General features: G+C 39.8%; 1 protein-coding gene across 1 annotated transcript in view; it reads right to left on the reverse strand.

Moving 5' to 3' along the window:
- Positions 1 to 1405: 1405 nt before the first annotated feature.
- Positions 1406 to 9687, reverse strand: part of LOC109926267 (POU domain, class 6, transcription factor 2-like) — a 51886-nt gene continuing 43604 nt past the window's right edge. Inside the window, exon 4 of the mRNA XM_048618836.1 lies at positions 1406 to 3548. The gene's annotated coding sequence lies outside the window, so the exon portion shown is untranslated. The remainder of the gene's footprint in view (positions 3549 to 9687) is intronic.

Genomic DNA, 9687 nt, shown 5'->3' on the forward strand with positions numbered 1-9687 from the left:
GCTTGTGTAGAGCTGTTAAACTTGTATTTTGGGTACAGTGCTTTGCAAAGGAAATAGTGATTTATGTTATATTCAATCTTCAACAAGAAAAAAAAGATGGGAATACATGGAGAGAAATCAAACATAATCCAGCTGCTTTTCTAGAGAAAGCGAAAACTAGACGTACAACAATCCCAAGCTCCTCTTGTGGATTTCTAAGCAGTTCATTTCATCCTATTGCTCCAGCCACAGACAGCAGGAGAATGGAGAATATAGCTCACAACTGAGGGAGTTCTATCGTTATAAAAACAAGGTCATGTACCACATTGTGTGATGATGCTGTCACTGTAAAAAGGTTATTTTGTCCTGGGCTTTTTTGAAGAGAGGTTGTAATGGCAGAGGTGTCAAACTGGCTAATGAGGATAGCTTAAGTAAATATCTAAGGAGGCCTTTAGGTTTTTTTTAAAAACAGTTGGAACAATAGAAGGGGAGCGGCCAGCTCTCACAGACCAGGCTTCCCAGTTGTTTTTAGCTGTAGCAGGCAGAAGGTGTTTGGGGTCCCAGAAGACTTAGAAGTTTCAGTAAATGATTCCTAGCTACAACTTGCTCTGAAATTTCTTGATTTTTTTCCTCCTGGATTGGAGAACTGCATGTAAGAATCTCTGTCTGAATTTGACTTTTTGCCAAGGATGTGTTTATGGGATGTTACTATATTGGAACAATTAATTAGTAATTTTTTTCCTTTATTCATTCACGGGATAAGGGCATCATTGGCCAGACAGCATTTATTGCCTATCCCTAATTGTTCAGAGGGCAGTTCAGAGTCAACCACATTGCTGTGAGTCTGGAGTCACATGTAGGCCAGTCCAGCAATAATACCACTAGGCCATCGCCTCCCCAAGGTACTATATCTATTATTCACTTAAGTTTTCCAATAGTTGTTATTCTAAATTCCTCTTCCTTTTGTTTATATTTTAACTATAGTGTTTAAATAAATTGTGTCTTGCTTAACGTCAAGTAGTTTGACCAATTGCATCATATCTGGAGCACCTACCTTTTAAAATAATAACTTGGGGTCTAGGTTACCTTCTTAAAATAATTTGTGGGGGTCTGGTCTGGTCCATAACAAGAGCAACATGTCTCCTGGGTCATCAACCCCAAATCTCAAAGCTGACTAGTTATAATGGGAACTGCTGCATTGCATGAGGTGATTATGTGCTCTGGGTTTGAAAACAATTGACATTAGATGGATCAAAGAACTGCAAACAGATAGCTGGTTCTTGACAGAAGTTCTCAAAAGGGAAAGATATCCATTTATCAAATAGCCCACAAATAACCAGGGTAAATGGAGTTTAACAAATGAAGGGTAATCTAGTTCAATGCAGTAAGTTAACACAACACAAATGTTTTGTTCTGTAGTCTTAAAATAATGCTTTATTATTCTTTCAGCTTCTATCCACAAATAATTAGTAACAGACCATTATTCACAATTATATATTGCTTGCAGACCTGGGGAACTTTTCCGTTACTGATTTCTTTGACTACTAATTACAATCTTTAGAATTTAAACTCAGCGACAAAGAAAAAAACACTACAATTAATCATTAAGAGATCATGAACTTATTGCACCCTTTCATGTCAGGGAGTCACTTTTAAAAAATAATCATCCATTTCATCTTATCTCTAGTATATTTTAAACTACTTACAATTTTCAGTAAATACAAAAATGGAGTGGGATGGTGAAGCAAATCAAAGACGCCAGTTTTCAATACGGTGAACTGAATGCTGATGACTGCATTGCTTTATTTGAGTTGTTCAGAATACTGAGCAGCAGGTTTTTAAAAAAACAATGTCATTTTACAAATTTCATTGCTCCGTAATTTCAACACATTAGAGATTGCATTCAGTCAGGTTAATATGGCTGTGGTGAAATATGATCATCTGGAATTTGAACTGAAATCTGAAGGAAATTACCATCAGAGGTTCATGCCAGTCAGACTTGGATGCAGGTAGTTTCACAGCTCTTAAAAAAAAAACTCCTGTAGTTTACAGGATGGGATTTGCAGCAAGTTAGAGTTACATTGTATATCTCTGGAGTGTTTGTCTCTGTGAAACTGATGCTCCATGGCTGCCAACTTCTTGTTCAAAGAGATTTCCCTTAGCACAATCAACACTTTATAAAGGTTCAGTTCTTTCTTACTGAAAATATAAATGTAGTTCTTTTGCAGCATATTTGAGAAAGCTGTGGTATTCTTTCCACTAATAACGACAGGTTTCACTGCAAATCATATATTTTAATTATTTCAGAAATCTTCCACAACTGATGAAAGGAATCAAAATGTTTTGGAGGAACTAATTAGTATCAACAACAAAGACAGAAAGAACATTAAAATCATGGAGTTTACAATGTGTGAAGAAACTCCGCTGTGTTTGTCATGTTACATGTCTCTGTGCGTATACACGTAGACACACAGATGTTAAAACAATTTACCAGATTTCTTAACCTGCTTTTTCAGGGATTTTTGGAATTGACAGATGAAGATTATGATGCAGTATCATCTATCCAGGTAATCCACAGAATCAATATTTTGCTCCATATTTTTTGTACGGGATTAGAAAAAAGCCAATCTGGTTGTTCTCTGTATTTAGAAATGATCATATCCCACCACAATTCTCATATCCACAACTTGTTATTTGTTTTCTCTAGGTACTTATACAGCTTTCTTGAAGTTGGACAATCAAGCTCCCAATACCTGTTAGAGCAGTTCACCTCAAATTCAGGACTCTGCCCGAAGTAAGTCAATCTAAATTGTCGTTTCACTCTCCTTCAAAGGTGGAGGCCTAAATGAGGATTTACAGCAAAATTTCTGTTTTTTTTAAAATCAGAACAGAAGTTTACCAGATTTTGACAAATCCTTCCAAAACGCAAATGAAAAAACATTAAAAACAAACGAGTTTCTGCTTCGAAAAGTTTTTTTTATACTTGCAGTATAAATAGAATAGACATATGAAATGTAACTACTAACTATAGTTCATTAGTAATTAATGCATACGTTCAATCATTGTTTTGCTACTGATTACTTACGCCACCTCTAAGAATGAGATCTCATGAGCATAAATAGGTGCTCACTTGAAACCAACAATAAGAAACTTTTACTATCTTCTCCACCCTGTTGTTTAAGGAAATTATATTTTTGTAGGCTTTATGTGACAGTTCTCATTTCCTCATGTTATCTTCCTCAATCTTTTCCAGTTGTACACAACTCAAAACATTATGCTCCCTTTATTAAGTTACTGACCACACTTTCCCAACAGCTATTAATGCATCAATCACTTAGCAGGAAAAGGCAACTGTACTCACAGTTTTTGTTTCACATCACACTCACCACACCTCTTATATCCCCAATGATGTTTTTCTCTGGGCATTTAAAATCAAAGTGGACTTGCAGTAGTCCATCTTGAGGCCTGAACAAAGCCACTCCCTCTGGTGCCTTGTCCAAAGTGTGTGTGCCTATACAAGGAGTTGGAAGGCATCATAGGCGAACTCATGTGCTGATCCTGACTTTGTTCTATAGTAAAACGGATGATTGGAAGTCAGTAGCTGGTTCTACGTCTCAAGCCATCTTACCTCACACACTGCTAACAGCCAAAGCCAAACTTCTGGCCCACTGATCAAATTCCTTCCACAACATTCTCACCACAGGTTGTGTCCCTGCACAATGTACTTTCCAACCTCTGCTGATATGCTAACTGCTGCCCCTGGTCCCTATGTAACAAGCAGGTTACAGCATCTACAATCCCCTACACAGTGTGTTGAGTACAATCTGCACTCTGTACTGCACTCCTCCCACACCCTTGTCAACAGACAGCTACCATTCTTTTGCATGACAGAATAATTAGAATATGCACTAGTTAAAACCTTCACAACATCATTAGCTGCAAGGAAGTTATCACAGAATCCCTACAGTGCAGAAGCAGGCCATGTGGCCCATAACAACCCTCCAAACAGCATCCCCCCCGCCCCCACCATCCATCCATCCATCCATTCCTGTAACCCTGCGTTTCCCATGGCTAACCCACCTAGCCTGCGCATCCCTGAACACTATGGACAATTTAGCATGGCTAATCCATAACCTGCACATCTTTGGTGCTGTGGGAGGAAACGAGAGCACCTAGAGGAAACCCACACAGACACAGGGAGAATGTGCAAACTCCACACACGGTCACCCGGGGATGGAATCAAACCCAAGTTCCAGGCAACAGTGCTAACCACTTGTGCCACCCAGACTTGGAGATGTTTGGAGGTTGTGAAAAGTGCTATATCAATACAACTCTTTTTTTGCCTCAAATCTTCCAGTTGATTTACTTTGGAAATACTTTCAGCAATAAACCCTGAAAACACCTGAAATGACTTATAACTCACCAAATGTATCTATAAATATATCTGAAAACTACATGCATCCAAGAAAAGGTTCTGTAGCTCCTCCATAGCAATTTAGTATCAAAATCTCATGCCTCATTCCTGCCACTGCAGTAACAGAGGCTTGGTCAAATCTTAACTTTATTTTAACGACTGCATTTATTAAAATTATAAAATATCTCAAATATTAATACCCTATATTAATAAGCAGCGTAGAATCACCTCAGGAATTTCACACTATAGGTCAGGAAAATTGTGGATAGGAAGAAACAGTTTCAAAGCTATAGTTTCACCTTGAAGTTCTGACATTGAACAACAAGTGATGTTAGAATCACTCCTGGGTATTCATCTTGGTGGGATGGGAATTTGCCCAAAAACACATGCACAGAATTATCAGGCTTTCTGTTTCTGAGTTTGCCAACTTGTAGTTTCCCACCTCTTCAAGTGAATGGCAGAAAATTGTGGGTTGGCGAGGACAGAATCAGGAAATCCTAGCCACAACGGTAGGAGGCTATTCAACATAGCAGCATCATAGTCCACACTGATCCTGTTCTTGTCCAACAACTGAATCTGTGCAATTCCAGCATAATTTACTGGCGATTGACCAGGAGATTATTTTTTCTTGGTCTTGTCCTTCACCCAGCTGTTCCTTGGTCCTCTTGCTGCCTGGTTGAGATCAGCTAATTCAACACAGACTGCTGATTCAACCGAGAACCTTTGCGTCCATTTGGCTTCGATCAATGTTGTGCAGTGCCTCTACCCAGATGACCATCAGGGGCCCTGTGTGTCAGTTCACAGCCCATTTAAAGCTGACCATTTATTGCTATTTCATGAAAGGAGGGAATAAAATTAAACTGCATTCAGAAACCTTCATTGAGCATCACATGAAAAAATATATCATTTGTCTAAAATACCGCAGGAGCAAATAACTGCAAACAGAACTTTGTACTCATTAATTAGATTGGAACTCATTATTTTCCTTATTTAGATCTTGATTTTAGGACATTACTTAAAGGTATACTGTGTGGTTTATTCAATAAAGTATCCTACGATTGCGTGTTTTATTTATAACTACTTTATGCATCTGCTCAGTAATACAAAATGAGACAGACCTAAGCTTGATGCCTGGTCTGTGCCAGTCTTTCAATAGCCCATGCATGATAATGAGTCTTAGAATTCCTGTGTTAGGAAATTAAACAGAACTGCTTTTCCTGATGACAGTCCTATGATAAATGTATATTTGTGGACATTTCAGCGAGTTGATCTCTGATGCGCTTGTGATGAAATAAGCTGGCAACACTTCCTGATTAGGCTCATACTTGGGCAAGGGCTCTCGATGGCATTGTATCCGAACAAAAGACAGTATTTTCAGAGAGGAGGTAATGAAAATAGACCAAGTGTGTCTGGATCACATCAAAAAACACCACTGTGACTGTAGCAGACTGCAACAACCTGCTCCAGTAATACTGATTGTCTTGTAAAATCAATGTGGTGGCAACAATATAGTTAGCATTTCCATTAAGCTGGCATTATTGGGGGCATAAGCAAAGGTGGCAACACCACAACAAGGCTGCGGGTGTTGACAATACAGTTAGGCTTTAAGTTTCCAAATCAATTCAGAAGTCTTGTGCTCCTCCTGCTGTCCCTACTAGACCTCTACGCTCTGAGCCCGCTGCTTGGTTGTTATAGTTGGATACTGCCGTTGCTGCTGCTGCTGGCTTTTGCTGCTTGCTTGGCTTGCTGTTTGCTTGCTATTGCCTGCTTGCTTGGCTTGCTGTTTGCTTGCTGGCAGCTTGCTGAATATAGAATCATGATGGAACTGGATGGTGTTTATGTGGGTCAATTATTTCAACGTGTCAGGTTAGGGAGGCCCAGGGACAATGTTTCCAAACTCTGAGATCAGATCTGGGGAGAATTTTGGGCAGTTCTTCCCTGGTCCAGAGGACAATGAAATTGTGGAATAAGTTACCAGTTGGAGCAATGAATGCTGACTCACTTAATTTTTTAAAGAAAGTTGGATTGTATAGAGACGCATAGGACATCACAGTTATATGGGGCAAGCTAGACGAACGAGCAAGTCTTTTCCTATCTGTTATTGCTCTGTCTCCATATGGTTCTATAAACTGTGCCTCCGTTCCTAGACAGAACAACAATTCTGCGACTCCAGTCTCAGACGATATGGTTAATTCTTAATGCCTTCAGGGCAACTAGGGAATAGTCAATGAATGTGGACTTGTAGGTATCAAGCCAAACCCCAAGAATCAATTTGTAAAAGACTCTCTTTGTTTGGGTTGGAGGGGGTAGTTGTTAGAAAATTTACAGAAACAAATTTAACCAATGATGCACATAAACATGAACGATGTCACCTCATTATCCATAACAATCTGCAACTATTGTCTGTTCTGTGATGGTAGGAAGGATAGCGGCTACATACTGACTTGGCCCTGGGTCAAGATATTCTAATTACAGTATTTGAACTATAGCATTTTAAATGTCGAACACTTTACATTAGACTAAATAATAACTTTTTAAATGTAAACAAATAGTATATAAAAATCAGGTTTCTACTGCAATAGATGTTCAGGTGGTACTAGGAGGCTTCCCAATGCAGTTACTTGCTCCTCAAATGCAATCACTTCACATCTCTGTCAAATATTTAGTATTTTGGTTGTACTATGAATGATAAAAGGCAGTCCTGCAATGAGGGTTAGTGCAATGGCATCACCCTGTACGTATTATGCCACAAAAAGTGCATATGGTAGATGTCTTCCCAAAGGTTCCAATTTGTAATTTTTCTGGAAATGGTAATAAAAAACATCAGTTGGTAATTGTGGCTTTGTGGTTTCGTGTAAAATGGTGATAACCAATTGGCAACTTAATGTCATTGGAAATAAAATACTGGGAGAGCTGCCTACTTGCTATCGCACAAAATCAAGATCTGCTCCACTAAGTGTAAAACATTCCACCAGCCTGTACAGCTGGCTGACCCAAGAAGGCATTGTTCAGTTTCCTCCAGATGTGGCTCCAGACAATCCCTCATGCTGGGTCTTCAAGCCATTTGATACTTTGTAACTTTAGTCCCATAGGCCGTCATGCTGCCTGCTAATAAATGAGTTTCTATTTTGGGCTAGGCTAGTAAGACTGATTTTTTTCCCTTTTAAGTGGAGCATCTCACAACAGAGAGAACATAAACTGATACATGGCACTGTTTCACCTTACAGTAAATGGATTTCCTGTTGATTTGGAGAAGATAATGCCTTACCTACCTTCCCAGTTCAGGAAAGCTTGTTTGAAGGATGGACTTGGACAGGAAATCAGAATTGGAAAGATGAACATATGCTATCCTATCCTGATATCAAGAACAAAGTCGGACATTAGTATTGTTTTAAGAAGGTGATTTGCACTGTGTCAGAGCTGTGATGTATCTTCTAATGTTTCAGATGTCAGTGTCATGGTTTTGAAAGAAATATTTATAACTTTTTGAAGGGTTGTTAATTTTACAATATGAACCTAATCTCAAAATATTGCAGGCAATGTTTTTCACTGATTAATTGATCATATTAATTACGCTGTAACCAAAAATGAATCTCCTGTAAACTTTAATCCTTCTCAGTCATGCTTGCTTATGGATGCTGCTCTATGCAGCAAAGCAGATACATGACAGGATTACAAAGTGAAACCCAAGACAAGGAATAAAAGTGGTAGTTGAAATTTTCTCCCACTCTCACCTGGAAACCTGAACCTGAACTCCTTGTTGTGTACAGTTTCCCTTGCATCCCTGACCCAAATGGCCATTCTCTAAGTGAGCCATGACAACACTGAGGCCCCAATTTTTACCTGAAACTGGGAACATGGCGTGCGAGGGTGGCTCAGGGCTACGAGACTGCAGCACTGCACGACATGGAAGCAAATCAGCTGGACGTAATTTAAATACAGCTTCGTGTCATGATACAGGAGTAAATGTGACTTCCACCTGCATGGTGAAAATATCTGGCTTATATGCTTAGTCTAATTCAAGGTTCTGAATCCATTATAGAAACTTGTTTAATAACCTGACAAGGTCAGCACATGTCCTTGTTTACCCATTGCTTGCTTTCATTCTATTTTCTGGCCTACTACCTTCGCACTAAGTCTTGACCCTGTATCAATTTCCTCAGGGGGATTGTCCCCCTCTTTCCTTCCCTTCACTGCTGCCAATGACCCAATCTCATCCTGTCTGTGCCACACACAGCATGCCTCCTCAATTTGCACTGGAGGAAGGAACTTGCATTTCTACGGTGACTTCCCCATCCTTGGGACATCCTGAAGAGTTTTACTGCTTTTTTCAATGGAGCCTCTGTTTCAATGTAGGGAAATGTGATGGTTGGTTTGCGTCTTGCGGCCACTGTCCATAACTACCTGACGTCCACTCTTCTGTCATTGTTTGATTCTCTTTCACTTTACACACTACACTCAGAGGAGGTAAACATCCTTACTACAAGAAGAGAGTGAAGAACACAAGGGACAGTACCAAGACCGATATAGGGAACCCCCAGATTTAACTGAAGTGAGTGAGCCTGGCAGATGAGGACATATCTGAAAGAATGGAACCCAGTTAAATTCTCAGCATTGCTGATGGCAAGGTTGGCAGCTCCGTAGAGCTGTCTGATTGACTTCAATTTATATAACCAACTGCACATTCAGCCACTTTGACTTATAAACCAGTAAGGTGCTACATATGGACATTTACATTTTCTTACTGACTAGATATTTACCCTTTCTTCCATCTTCCAGACACTCTTTATCAACATGACTGAACATAGCCTGTGAGGATGAAGACTGCTTGGAGGAAATCACCTGTTCTGAAGATGCACCACCGCATGATACATGTGTTTCAGGTACCAGTGCAGCAGAGGCTAGTATTCTGAGTTAGCACCTTAGTGAGATAGACAGGCCAGAACTAGATAATTCTCCCAACCAAAGTGAAATGACTTGAGTATCTGGAAACACTACTCCTGACAAAGGCCAAGGAGGCTGAGCCTTAGTATGAAGACTCACGAGAGTGGGGGTAGCCCGTAGTATACATTCTCTTTCTATTGCTGGTGCACCTGCAGTTCCCTCATCAAGCCTTTGGTGCGGCAGCTCGTCCTCTTCACTCCAATAGAATGAAGCTGGAGTAAGACCCATGAACAGCTTCTCCAATGTGCTGGTGAACACTTTTCAAAATACAGTCCAAAGCAAACAGTGGTCATTGAATCACAGCCCACAATGAACTGAGTGTTGCAGCTTTATTCGGATTAAGACCCCTT

The sequence above is a fragment of the Rhincodon typus genome, chromosome 41 (assembly GCF_021869965.1).
Source record: "Rhincodon typus isolate 14 chromosome 41, sRhiTyp1.1, whole genome shotgun sequence".
NCBI classification, from domain to species: domain Eukaryota; kingdom Metazoa; phylum Chordata; class Chondrichthyes; order Orectolobiformes; family Rhincodontidae; genus Rhincodon; species Rhincodon typus.